This window comes from Chenopodium quinoa, unplaced genomic scaffold (genome assembly GCF_001683475.1).
Source record: "Chenopodium quinoa cultivar QQ74 unplaced genomic scaffold, ASM168347v1, whole genome shotgun sequence".
NCBI lineage: Eukaryota > Viridiplantae > Streptophyta > Magnoliopsida > Caryophyllales > Amaranthaceae > Chenopodium > Chenopodium quinoa.
Window position 1 is genome coordinate 2,320,705 of NW_018742681.1, and position 15,031 is coordinate 2,335,735.

At 36.1% G+C, this 15,031-nt stretch overlaps 1 long non-coding RNA gene across 1 annotated transcript; it reads right to left on the reverse strand.

Moving 5' to 3' along the window:
* Positions 1 to 11,961: 11,961 nt before the first annotated feature.
* On the reverse strand, positions 11,962 to 14,246 carry LOC110722412. The gene is made up of 3 exons (XR_002511597.1): positions 13,824 to 14,246; positions 12,682 to 12,783; positions 11,962 to 12,410 (listed from the first exon to the last, which is right to left on the reverse strand). It is a non-coding gene; the product is annotated as an uncharacterized LOC110722412 (long non-coding RNA).
* Between the last annotated feature and the right edge of the window lie 785 nt (positions 14,247 to 15,031).

Here is a 15,031-nt window from a genome sequence, read left to right on the forward strand (position 1 = left end):
TTACCTACGTAGGTCGCAAAGACCAAGATCTCAACCAGACAGATACCTAGGTTTTTTTTTAATCGAGGATAAAGACATCCTAGATCTGGATGGAGATGAGCCAGCGACATACAAACAAGCTATGACGAGCCCCAACTCTTCAAAATGGCAAGAAGCCATGAAATCCGAAATGGACTCCATGTTTAAAAATCAAGTATGGGACTTGGATGATTTGCCCGAAGGTTACACACCTATCGGTTGTAAATGGATTTTCAAGTTGAAAAATGAAAAAGATGGAAATGTATATGTATACAAAGATAAATTGGTGGCAAAAGGTTACAGGAAAATTCACGGTGTTGATTATGATGAAATCTTTTCACCAGTCGTCATGCTTAAGTCCGTCCGGATTATCCAAGCAATTGCCGCATATTATGATTATGAGATACGGCAAATGGATGTCAAAACCGCCTTCCGTAATGGGGTTTTGGAAGAAACTGTGTACATGACACAACCGGAAGGTTTTTTTTGATACAAATAATTCTATGAAGGTATACAAGCTTAAGAAATCCATTTATGGATTAAAGCAGGCAAGCAGAAGTTGGAATCTGCGATTTAATGAAGCCATTAGTGAGTTTGGTTTACAAGAAGGTCAGTGGGAGTGAGATCGTATTCCTCGTCTTATATGTCGATGACATATTGCTCATTTGAAACAGCATTCCAATGTTAGAGTTTATAAAGGCTTGGCTTGGAAAGTGTTTTTCAATGAAGGACTTGGGAGATACACAGTACATATTAGGCATCAAGATCTAAAAGGATGATTAGATTGAGCCAAAGTACTTATATCAATAAGGTACTAGCACGATTTCATATGGTGGAAGCCAAGAGTGGCCACCTACCCATGTCACATGGAATAACTCTCAGCAAGAAACAGTATCTGAAGACACCTAATGAGCGAGAGAGGATGAATCAGATTCCATAAGCTTTGCTTATTGGATCGATCATGTATGCCATGATATGTACTAGGCCGAATGTATCGTATTCCTTGAGTGCTATAAGCCGATACCAAGCAGACCCAGGAGAGGCGCATTAGACTGCGGCCAAGAATATCCTAAAGTACCTGAAAAGGAACAAGGATAAATTCCTGGTCTATGGTGGGAGTAAGGATTTGGTTGTTGAAGGTTATACCGACGCAAGCTTTTAGACTGACGGAGACGACTTCAATTCACAATCATGATACATGTTCTGTCTTAATGGAGGAGCGTTTAGTTGAACGAGTGCTAAGCAAAGCACGACTGTAGACTCTACAACTGAAGCCGAATACTTGGCAGCATCAGAAGCAGCTAAGGAGATAGTTTGGATTCGTAAGTTCGTTGGTGAACTTGGTGTTGTCCCCTCAATAAAGGGACCAATAGACTTCTACTGTGATAATAGTGGGGCTATTGCTCAGGCCAGAGAGCTAAGGGAGCAACAGAAAGTCAAACATTTCATGATGCGATTTCACATGATAAGGGAATGGAAGTCAGAGGGTGAAATCAGAATTTGCAAAATTGGAACGGACAACAATGTAGCTGATCCACTCACTAAACCTTTGCCTCAAGTGAAACACAACAAGCACGTTGAGGTAATGGGAATCAGGCACATTGGAGATTGGCTTCCATTTCCTTATTTGTGTGTTGTAATTAAGTTGTGGAGATCTTAATGTAAAACACCATGTTAAACCATTCATTTATGGAGTAATTTAATTTTTCTGTAAATTAATATTCCATTTCTATTTAATTGTGGTTTAGAATTAAATAATGAGTCCATTCAATTTGAACATTCAAAATAGGGTATGAAGACCATGTCTTGGATAAACAAACACCTATTAAGTGAACGTTAAATATCATATCGAAATTATCCCTAATCAAGGTCATTTGAAAGTTGGACGACTAATGACTGAGTGAGATTAGTGTGTAGTATGATTTATAGCACCGTTTCTTGTGCTACAAGGATAAAATTGTCATAAATCATTTACACAAGTACCAGTTTGGAACTGTACCGGATTGACCTATGAGGATACTTTAAGAGATTTAACAATCGTCATAAGTATATCACTCATTATGGCTATCAGAACCTCTTTCCTCGACCATGAGTATTGTTAGTTCTCTTGTTTGAGTACTAGTCCGTTTTGATGTTGTCAAACGTCTTCCATACATAGGGATTATAAAGGCAACAGTTGGGCGGCTAGGGCCTCTTAGTAAAGGAAGCTGACAATGAAAGACTGGGAATGTCCCCTTATTAATAATAGGGAACATGTCTTTGTTGTTTACAAGTCCTCTCGAAGAGCAAGACTGTGAAAATGCATGGTCGTGCTCAGATGGATTTTAGAAATCATCTGCTTATTGATAGCCGAACTCGGAAATCAAGAAACACTTCTGGACGTAATAAGGATGACGAAGAATCTTACCTTATAGTTCATGAAGAACATTAAGTGACATAGGAAACAGGCTATACACAATTAGTACACTTGTCCGGAAGGACAAGTGGGAGATTGAAATGAATGGTGTTCTTCTATCAAGTGTATTATTCCAATAGAGATTTTTGGAATTAATTAGAAAGCTAATTATTCAGTGAGGTTAAGTGATCATGCCTAGCTGGAGGCCTCTTCCTATCAGTAATATTAATGAATAATTAATATTACAGCTTAATCTTGACTGAACCCTTCGGGTCACACCCAATCATGTAACCGAACCGAAGCGACGAATTATTCCGAAGGATTAAATGATTCAATAGAGTATTTATGACCAAAGACGTTGGATTCCGAGCTTAGAGTGTCGAAGCCGAACATCATAAGTCGAGTCAAATTTAGGAATCGTCGAGACGGAAAAATCAACCAAACGACAAGTCATAACGTATAGTCCTAGCCTCGGAATGGCCGAGCCAACCGAGGGCTAGGGTAATATTGCTAGCAAGGCTGCAGCTTGCCGAGTTAGCTAGCATCCGAGCATCGCATGCTAGCATTGCTAGCTAGCTGGCGCGCATACTGGCATGCTAGCACAAGCCCCACAGCATCGCAAGTAAGGCCAGCAGCAATGGCTAGCTGGGCCTTGCGCGAGAAAGCAGCACATCAGCATCACCTCGCAAGCTGAGCTTGCGATAACAATGCCCAGCACGCCCAACAACAGCCCGCATGCATGCGTGGCATGATTGCTTGGCTGCACCCACACGCGACCAGCTAGCAGGCCCAGCCTAGGGGTCAGGCCGCCAGCGAGGCAGCCTTGGCGCCTAAGGCAGGCCACACTAGCTGGTGTGATGCGTGTGGGCATGTGTATGGAGTGGTTCTTAGGGTTCCTTGGGGAACAAGGGGAAGGTGGTCCTCCCCTTGTGGTCCTCACCTAACCCCTTGCTCTCCTCTTGCCACTTGTCATCTGGTGATTCATTTGGCTATTTAATTTAATTTGGAATTAAATTCAATTATATTTTGCTATTTTACCAACTCTCCCACATTGATGGGAGATGGGATTTCAAGGCACCTTTCTTGTAAATACCAATAATTTGGCATTGGGAAAGGGTACTTGAGTTGGTGAACTTGAAGGGATCTCCAAAGAGAGAAAACCTTTGTTTTAATATTCTAAGTAATTTTGGTGTTGCCCTGACTAAGCTTTAGGGTAGAGGCCGGGTCAGTTCGGTAGCGAGGGTGTTAGCCATTGGAGGTTCACGCATTTGCGGGACTCTACGCTTTCAAGTCCGAGCTCTAAGTTAGAGCGAAGCACGCTACAAGGGTCATGATTCTTTCTCTCTCTTCTTGTTAATCATGTGATTAAGGTTTTAATACATGCATAGTTACTTTAATTTGTGTGCGGATTTTGGGCGGGTTTTCGTCCGCGTGGTATTGGAAATCACGAAACCCAACACTAATGAGCTTTGGTTCTATTTATTTAAGTCAAGCTAGTTAGTTTTATGTGTTAAGGCCTCAATCAGTAGTCCATAAGCATTCCTTACTTCAATCCAGCATAAAGATGGAATTATTTATCGTCATAGCTCTGGTCGGGATAGGGGACAACAAGTAGATGTCTACAATTACTAAAAATGTTAACGATGAATGTAATATTTTGGATATGACTATTGGATTGATATAAATGCTACATTTTGTAGGTAATTTTCAGTTGATATGATAAAATTAATGCTTTATCATTTTACAGGATTTATATGAATTATTACAAATTTAATAATGTATATATTTATTAATAAATATTTTTGGGCAATAATTTTTGTCATTGCCGTAAATGCATATGATTATAGTAGTGACAAAACATTCATGCAATATAGTGAATTTGAGCAACAACAAATGTCGTTGTGAAAAAACTATGCATTTATAGCAACGAAATTATCGTTTTAGTAAATGTGAATACTTAATATCATGAAATACAATGTATGGCAATGACATAATTTTCGCAACAAAAAAAGTCATTGTGTAAAAGAAAGTTTTAGCAACGACAAAAGTTTTTGTCATATTTTTTTGCAATGCCCAGACGCGCAACGACCATACAATGACAAAAGTCGTTGCTAAAGTGATTTTTTGCAACGACAAGTGTTTTTTAGCAACTACATTTTTTGTTGCCAACAATGGGTTTTCGTGTAGTGCATGCTATCATAATACATATGTTTAGATCTAGAATCATCTTCTAATCACCTCTCATAAGCTATTACAACGCTAGACAAAGCGATAAAATCAGGGAAGTATTGTCCTTCAAACTTTTTCCTGAAAGGAAAAGACAAACCCTTTTGGACGATCGACACAAACTCCGAATCAAGTATATTTAAGTGACACCTAATCTTAGCATTCTTAAATATATGAATGTAATCCCCTACAGGTTCCCCTTTTTCCTGCACTATCTTGGCTAAATCACCTATAGTGACCCCTGTCTCAACTCTAGTGAAATGGCGAAGAAATTGAGTTTCCATATCTTGCCAATTTTGAATTGAATTTGGTGGTAAGTTTGTAAACCAAGAAAATGCAATAATAGTAAAAGAACTGGAAAACATTCTAAGCTTAAGGAATTCATTATCTGTCCCTCTTTACACTAGCAATTGAATCTGACTAAGTGTTCCTCAACAGACATTGTACTATCGCTAGAGAAAAGAGGGGGGAATTTAGGAACTTTGTACCCTCTTGGGAATGGATACATCTTATCAATCCACTTAGGATATGGACTGCAGGTTCCTCTTCTAGCATATCCATCGTTTTTACCCATGGCCCTCTGAATCATTTCCTCCACTTGTCTAAGAAGGGGTTCCTGTCCTATTTGTGGAGGTTGACCTTACATTGGTCCATTAGGTTGAACTGGTGTATCTTGCATATGAAAACGGTTATATTGGTTCCCTTAAGGATTGTGGAAACCGCTATACCCAACGCCTATCCCTCCTAAGATATTAGGATTGGGTTGAGACATCGCTGGATATCTTTCTCCATGTGGACCACCGGATTGACCTTGGTTCCATGAAGAACCTTGTGTAGGGTGGACAGAGTTTGGGTATCCATATGAATATTGGTTACAATTCCCAAGTTGTGTAGATGATTATTGGTCATTCATACCAATAGGTTGAGAGGACATCCTTGGTGCAGATGCCGCAGCTTGCGTGTGGCATGATGGATCTGGTAGATTTACAATACCATAGTTGGCATAACTGACACCAATCTCTTCTCCTAAAAGAGGTATGTTACCCATTGAAGAGGCTAATGGGTATGTGGTAACCGGTGGAGGCAAGGAGGAAGAAGATGGACCCTGGCCATTATGGTTATAGCCTGACTCATAACCTGGCCCTGAACCATTAACTCTCCCTTGACTCCTATACCCCGTCATCAGAACCAATAAAAGGGATACTTCTTGGAACTGACAGAGGGGGCGGATTTACTTGAGATCTTGTCATATTCTCTACTCTAAGGTATCCCAGAGGGACGTTATCCCTTTGATTTACTTCGGTAATCCCACTACCTAAAGCGGTTAGAACATTCATCAACTTCTCCTTAAGTTGGTTATGTTTCTCCACTAAAGATTCAAGTCTTGTAACTACTTTGCTTGCTACACTCTTTGATAATGCCACATTAGTAGCATTCAGAGTATCATTAATATCGAGAAATAATCCTATCTACCTGTCTGGTAACCGCTTGTTGGATAATAGAGTCAAAGTTTTTCAACTCGACCGTTACCACTCTAGCAGTTTGTTCCACCATGACACGATAGTAGTTATCAAACTTCTCTTTATGGTTTTCCTTGAGATCTTCTATCAGACTCATCACTATATCCACATATTTAGTGTAAATTGTATTGAGTAAGTTTTTAGTAGGAGACTAGCCTTCTACTCCTTCTAAAACCGATTCATCTTGCCTTTGTGTTTGAGGCTCGAATGGTTCGAAAGAATGTGCCATATGTTCCATCGGCAGTTGATTTTCTAGACCCGGTTGATCCTCTAAAATAGTCTTAAGATTGTGTTTAGATAAATTAACATCTTCCTGAGTGTTTCCTTTACGTGTTGAACGCTTAGAAGCCATGGGAAAAACTTTCAAATTAACAAAGTTAAATGGATTTAGTTTAGTGTTCTCCCACTGTGGTTGCCAAAAAACTTGTTGAGGTAAAAATATTGTTCTTTACCAACAAGTTAAATACTCTATCTTGTTCTAGAGTATTAGGGGGCTTCCCCTCGAGTTACTGGTTTCAAATATTGATAACCTAGCTAACGTAAAAACAAAACAATAAGGAAGCTTTCCCAAAAGAAGTAAAACAAGTTAGATTGCTCAAAGAAACGAGTAGATAAACATATGACGAAAGATACAAATGCATTCCATTAATTAAAGGATAGAGTCAGGTCTACAATTGTACATGTTGAAGGAGAGGTTACCTCCATGATCATACAATTGGAAAAGTCGAACGATGTTCAGTACATGCTACATGATAAACTACACTATCGCTTGGCTACTAAGCCAAGGGAAACTACGAAAGCTAAGAAGGAAGCTTAAAGAAATGAAATGCTTGTTGTTGATTGATTTGTTGATGTGTTCCTTTGATCCTTGCAATTCTATTTAAAGGCGAAATTGAGCTGTTATGGCTGACTCCTATAACTGTTGTACGGTTATGCTTCTTGGCGCCAACACTTCTTCAAAAATTAAAATCATCCATTAGCCTCCTAAATCGACCTCTAAGTATTGAGCCTTTATGTGATATCGGGCCTGTTCCTTTTATATCTGTACCAGTTTAGCCCAAAGACCTTTTACTGACTCTAAAAACCTTTTATATTCGATCAAAGTCAAGAAGGTCAAACAAAAGTCAAAAATCTGATTTTTTATTTTTGGGTTTAACAATACATTAAATAAAAATAAAAATTTTTATTCAGTACATAAGATATTTCACAGTTAACATTCAACTTAAAACTGCAAACAAACAATGCCTAACCAATAGAGTTATTCCTTTACCAATCAATTATCTCCATGTGAAGTGCAAACACAAGTCAAGAAAAATTAAGCTATAACGGCTAGCCACCCCGTGCGCAACCGGCTCGTTGGTTGCCCTAGTATGTATAAAGTTTTAAATGTATTACTAGTTGTGGTTTAAGCAAAAGTAATGTAAGACAATAGAGTATTAATTAATTGCAACAGTAGATATTGTACAAAGTTTCGAGAAAATTATAGCTTGGGATCAAACTATAAATCTTATAATATAAAATTTTATTAGCTGGATAATTATATTATTAATGAATTGTGCGTAACAGAGAGAAATAACAAAAATATTGTTTAAGTGGGGATGGTGAAATGGGAAATATGAAGTAATAAGATAGTGGTGCAAATAGGGTTACATGAGCAGAAAAATTATAAAACAATAGTGAGTACTCAATGCATAAGAAGTGTTACAATTAATAAAAAAAAATGTTGTAATTTATCACAAATAGAGGGAGTAAGTTATAGAAAACCGTTAATGATCCAAGAAGATTAAAAAAATCCAAAAAGCAACCTGATATATTTTAAAAGATCTTGAAATAGTACAGTAGAAGATATCAACTAATGGATGAATTCTTACGAGCAAATGAACAGGAACTACTCGCTTAATGGGTCAATTTGTGAAAAGCTACTCGCTAAAAAGTTTTGTAAAAAAATACCCCCTAAATTTAAAAAGTTTGGGTAGCGCTACCCTTTTTTCAATTTCCGGCAACTAAATCTGGCAAGTGGGGCCCATATGTAATTTTTAATTTTTTCCTGCAAAAATAAATCCTTATCCTCGCATATATAAACCAACCCTCCTTTTCTTTGCAAAAACTCCATCCAAATAACCAAATCTTTGCGAAAACCAAATCGTTTTTACATCTTCAATTGGCGATTTTCACAATGATTTGGTTTCTTGGATTAAGTCTTTGAAAAGAAGAGGAGGGTTGGTCAATAACAAATGGGCCCCACTCACCGAAATTAGTTGCCGGAAAATGAAAAAGGATAATGCTGCCCAAACTTTTTAAATTTGGGGGTAGTTTATTTGATAAAACTTTTTAGCGAATAGTAGTTGTTTACAAATTGACCTGTTAAGCGAGTAGTTCTTGATAATTTATCATATAAAAATCATATATTACCATGTAAATATCCTTAGATCAGTCATTATGTATATTTGATCATAATTTATACTTCTTAATAATGTATAATTATAATTTATAGCAAAAACTGGTTTTAATAATCCCAACTTTGGATTATTCTAGAATAATGAAAATTTTGAGGGTTGTTTTCTTTCTGCAATCCCATTGACTGTTGACTAGTTGAATGAGTTATTTTTATTTTATTATTTTTAAATGACACTTGTCGCAAATTAATTGGTAAAATATTAAAAAATAATAAAAAAACACACAGCCCCCACAAATGTACGATTCTTACCCCAACCAAACATCTGCCCACCAAACCCTTAACGCCACCCGGAAAGCCCCACCCCTCCCGGTGTTGCGCCGGTTTTCCCCCTCCCCCTGTACCAGTGCTGCGACCCCGTGGCCTTCCTTCCCCCACAACCCAGTCCCTTCTTTTTTGGTTCTCCACCACCATTAAAAACCCCAACCTCCACTTCAAACTCCCTTCAAACCCCTTCCCCACTATTAGAAACCCCAATCGCCCCTCCCCCACCATCGAAAAACCTAGCCGCTAGAGTTTCAGGGTGGGAGAGGGGTTTTCTTAGGGTTTGCAGTGGGAATTGGGAGGGGGTTTGGGGGAAGAGAAAATGGTCGTTTAGATGGAAGGTGCAGGGCCGACGACATGGGGAAGGGCTGTAGGTTTTCAGTTTTTTTCTTTATTATTTTTAAAATATATATATATATATATATATATATATATATATATATATATATATATATATATATATATATATATATATATAAATTTAAATAAATATTTGAATAATTGTCAAGAATAATATGACCTTTGGATGGTCTTCTAAAAATAAAATAACCTTTTAATTATCCCAGAATAATATGGCCTTTGGAGGGAATCTGCTCAAAATAGAACATGACTGGTTGATAACCTGTTTAATAGGTTAAGCAGGACACGTGTCATATTGTGATTGGTAGAGGGTTTTTTAACAATTAAATTAATTTCAAAATTTTTATTTTTTATAAAAAAAAACCCCTCCCTCACCGTACCACCCCCTCCCCTGCTTAGTTATTGTAGACCAACACCCTCCCCAACTCTTCCCCCACTAGTCAATGCAGACCAACCATGGCATCCCCCTTTGACCACCAACAGATCGCCTCTCTCTCAAATCACTCCCAACCATTGACCTCTGCCTCCTTTCTCAATCACCAAAATTTACCATTCCGTCTTCAAAGAAGTTGCTGGAAGTCCTGAGCAAAACTTCTCCTGCCTTCGCAACACCAACAAAGCCTCACCTAAACCACAATCCTCTTGATGCTAATAACTACATTCCCATTTTCTAGAGAAAAAAATGGTGGTAGTTGATCAGTACATTGTTCGGATTTCCAAACTAAATTCCGTCGGAATTCACTCGGAAACTGTTTGATACTCTTGTGAATTAGCTCTATTTCTAACAAACATGACGTCATTATAGTCTCCAATGGTCGTCGGAGGCTGATTTGCGGTGGCGGAGGGGGCTTGACCTGCGGTGAGGGAGGGAGTTGTATCTACGATGGTTGGGTAGGGAAGGGGTTGACACGGAGGGGGATAATTTTTTATTGAAAAACTTTGTATTTTATAAGAAATAAAAGGGAAATTCTCATTGGTGGCCATGAAGATTTGCTAATTATCTTTGGTGGCCAAAAACTCTTTAGAGTATCTAAATTAGCCGCATAATACTGTAACTTAGCTAATTATAGCATTAATGACCATTATTAGCCATTTTTAAGAATAATAAGTAACTATGGTTAACTTAAGGTTGATTTTCAAATTTAAAAAAAAAAGAAAAAGAAAAAAAACTTGCCATTAATACGTATAACTCCTCTCTCTCTCCAACATCACTTGTTTTTACTTATATTAAGAAATCATCCATCTTCACCATAATTCCAAATTCAAACACCATCTTCTACCTTTCCATCCTTCAACCTTAGAACTTGGGTTCAATTAAGATTTTACTTCTGAAATTCCGACAAAGGAAGAGTAGAATTGGGGTTTGTTTTCAACCATTGGAGTAATCACCCCCTCTTTAGCACCGGTTCTTGAAAACCGGTGCCAAAAGAAATGGGAGGGATTGAAAAATTCAATGTTGGCACCGGTTTCAACTAAAACCGGTGCCAAATCCTGTAATTAGCACCGGTTCAAACCGATGTCAACTTAAAAAAAATTAAAAAAATAAAAAATAGTATGGAAGATAGTTGGCACCGGTTCGCCTTAAACCGGTGCCAACTATGGTAACAGCACCGGTTCATACCGGTGCCATTTTTTTAAAAAAAAACCCGGGTTTCGTTATGTAGTATACTCGTTCTTTCTCTTGCTTTCATTTCCTCAATCTTTCCTCCTTTCTCATCTGATCTGCCCCTCTCTCTCCTCCATTGAAGCGTACTCGAATTTCTCCATTTAAGGGGCTTCTGAGCTTTCTCTCAGCACTTTCCTCAAACTCCTTCTCTCTCCTTCGATCTCTATAACCGCCACTTTCCCCTTCCTTTCATCTCGATCTCTTTCGATCTCCTTCTCCTTCTCTCTTTGAGGTTAGGGTTTCTAGGTGCGTCTATTTTGAATCAATTCAATGTGCGTGCGTCTTCAACAACAACGAATTCGAATCAATTTCGAACCAAAAATCAGAAATTCGAGGTTAGGGTTTCTGGGTTATTTAGCTTTTTGAATATTTTTCGATTTTTATTAATTGCTTATTTTTTTAAGGCCTTTTTGGGTTGAATTTCTATGTTTTCTGAGTATTTTTCGACTTTAATTGATTGTTTTATGTTTTGTTTTTTTTTTGGTAGAATTTGTAGGTTTTCTGAATATTTTTCAATTTTTATTGATTGTTATTTTTTTAGTTTTTCAATTCCTAGGTTTTATGAGGATTATGTGAACATTATTTTATATATATATATATATATATATATATATATATATATATATATATATATATATATATATATATATATATATATATATATATATATATATATATACACGGGGAGGTTCCGCTAAAAACAGGGCTTATGGTGAAAACTAAAAACAGAAAATCTCAACCATCCATTGTTACTAACAAGATCTAACGGTTTAAAAAAAAATAAAATAACATAGAGTCACTATATATAAAAATAACGTAACTATATACAAAAATAGGGTAACTATATCAATTTTTACAACATTTGTCACTATATACAAAAATAGGGTAACTATATCAATTTTGATCCTATTAATAGAAGTCACTATATACAAAAAAAGGGTAATTATATCAATTTTGACCATATTTACATAGAAGTCACTATATACAAAAATAGGGTAACTATAACAATTTTTACAACATTTACATTAAGGTCACTATATACAAAAATAAAGTAACTATATCTGAGTTTTTGACACCATTTACATAAAGGTCACTATATACAAAAATAAAGGTCACTATATATAAAAATAAGGTGATTGAACCAAAATTTACAACATTTCCATAAATCTAAGGTCATTATATCGAAAATAAGGTAATTATATAAATTTTGACAACATTGACCACATTTATATAGATGTCACTATTTACAAAAGTAAGGTAATTATCATCAACTTCTCCTTCTCTGGCCTCCTTGTCATCAGATAATTTCTCATGCTCCTCCTTGTCATCGGATAATTTCTCCTGCTCCTCCTTGTCACCACCAAAGGAGTAGTCCACTGGCTCCAAACCCCGGCAATCAAAGCTCATCAAACGGACAAACTTTCCAGCTTCACAGTCATCACCTGTTAGATAGCGGCCAGATTTTGGTATCATTGTAATAGTACCCTCCCTGCCACAGAACTTGCACTGAAATAATGAAAGGGTGATTGATTAGCAACAAGCCAAATGACCCTCATTTTTGTTCATTCTTTTGTGAGAAATAGAATCTGAGATAATTTTTCTATGAAGTAATTATGTCCGTGCAGTGTAACAATCTAGCAATGCTAGTAATTGACATACTATTTATAAAATTAAAATTGCACAACAAAATAAAAGGCAGTAAAGCAATACAGTAATACTCAGCATACCACTAATTTACAATTATATCAAAAATCAAAAGGAAGGTGTTTTGTAATACCTCATCTAGTATCTTTCCTCTGTAGCTGTTTTTCCACCAGTCCTTGAACCCTAGACCTCTGGTTTCAAGAATCTTGAAAGCCACCACCAGAGCCAAAGAGGACTAGTGAACCAAACACCAATATCATGCATTATATACTTTATAAACTGTATAACTTTTGCCATTATTAGGCATTAGTGAATCAAACACCAATATCATAAATTATATACTTTATAAATTGTATAACTTTTGCCATTACTAGGCATTAGTGAATCAAAAACCAATATCATACATTATATACTTTATAAACTGTATAACTTTTGCCACTATTAGGCATAGCATAACTTCAAGCAGTAGTAGTAGGGTCAATTCAAATACAGGTGGGGTCATACTTGAGGTGATGGTCATCTTTTGGTAAGGCTGTTAGGCTAATTTCACTTTCTAATTAACTTCAAATTAAAAGGCCATAACTTACTGTGTTCTTGTTGATAGGAATTGCGTTAATCCATTTCAAATCAGGTTTGCTTTGGTCCATTTCAATTAAAGCCAGCAACCTCTCCAGAGTATATAACAAGTAAATACAAATTAGCATTGTTAATTAGGTGGTTTCATTATTTTGACAAAAATATATATCAAGTGCTTGTGCCTACATCCAACCCTCTCAGCTTCTGACATCCGAAGCTCTGCAGGAATTTCCTGAAATTGAGCAGCAAGCGGCTGGTCTCCAAGAGACAAACTAACCGAAACAAAGGCTTTTATTGTTGCCTCTCCATTTCTGAATGTAGTATCCACAGATAATCACAATTTCAATTTACAAGAAATGACAACAACATTCTGACCTATTCTCACTTCATCAAGTAATCCAGGAACATTAGGTTTTTGCCATTGAACAAAAATCACAAATGAAAACGAACAAAAACCAAGCAAAATCAAACAGGAAATCGAACAAAATCGAACAGGAAATTGCAAAATCAAACAAATCGAACAAAATTGATGAAAAAAAGTCGAAAAAATTGATGAGCAAAAGTCACAAAATCGCATGCTATACAACAAATTTCGAATCCAAACAACAATTTATATTCCATAACAAAAACATTCGAGCAATTAACTAGCAATAAACCCTAGATTGTGAAATTGATAGTCGATAATTTAAGAAATACTACCTGAGAAGCCGCTTCAATGGAGAAGAAAGCTCAAAGTCGCTTCAATGGAGGATCGAGAAAGCTCAAACTCGCTTCAATGGAGGAGAAAGCTCAAAACTCGCTTCAATGGGATGAATATTCAGCGACGAAAATGATTAACTCACATAATTGATTGTTGAAACGCAAAACTCACTTTTCAGGTTCAATTTTGAAGCTAAAGACGAAATTGATGAAGATTGAAGCAAATTATTGATGAAGATTGAAGCAAATTCCTCTGAAATTTGATGATTTTTTGGGAGGAGGAGAGAGAAATAGTGAGATCGTGAGATTGAAGAAAGATAAAAATAGAGCAGAGAGAATGGACGGTCAAGATTACAAAATAAAAATTCAATGGTCTAGATCATCTGTTTTCAGTTTTCAGCTTAAGGTTTGTTTTTACATGATCCAATCTCTATATATACATATATATATATATATATACATATATATATATATATATATATATATATATATATATATACATATATATATATATGTATAGTTTTGTTAATGGAGCATAGACCAATTTGAGTAATGAGATGTGTGCGTTTTGAAATGAGGGTAGGACTGATTATAGGGCCAAAAATCTCATGATTAATCAGGACAAAAACTAAATTTTCAATTACTACTGTAAATTTTCAATTATATGTAAGTAGTATGGGTTGAAAGGAGTGTTTGCATAGAGAAAATACAGTATAATGGTTTGTCAGTCTAAGCTTGATTGCCAAATTTTTTTTACTAATACCAATAACGTAAGCCTAATTGATGATAGAAATCCTTGGTTGAATTTTCTTGAAGACATAAATTTTGCTTCTTTCACAGAATTTTGACTTTGTTATGTACTTTGGCTTAAATTATTAAGCTACATTTCTTTGAAATTATACAGCAAGGAAAGAAAGAATGTAGCTTTTCTAGCTTATAGTTTTATCTACTTATCTTGGATCTGATGATGTTGAAACTATTTTTTACTTGAAATTGATGATTTTGTGTGTATTAGCTTTAAATCATTTCAATTTTTTTGTTTATATGGTGTCATAATTACTGTACAAGGTGAGTATTGAGAATTTTGCAGAAAGGTTTAGGATAGTTTGTTTGCGTATATAAAAAAAAAGCCTAACATTGTATTCTCTCGAACTGCAATCACTTGTCACATTATTTGAACCTGTCAGAATTAGGGATATATGTGATAT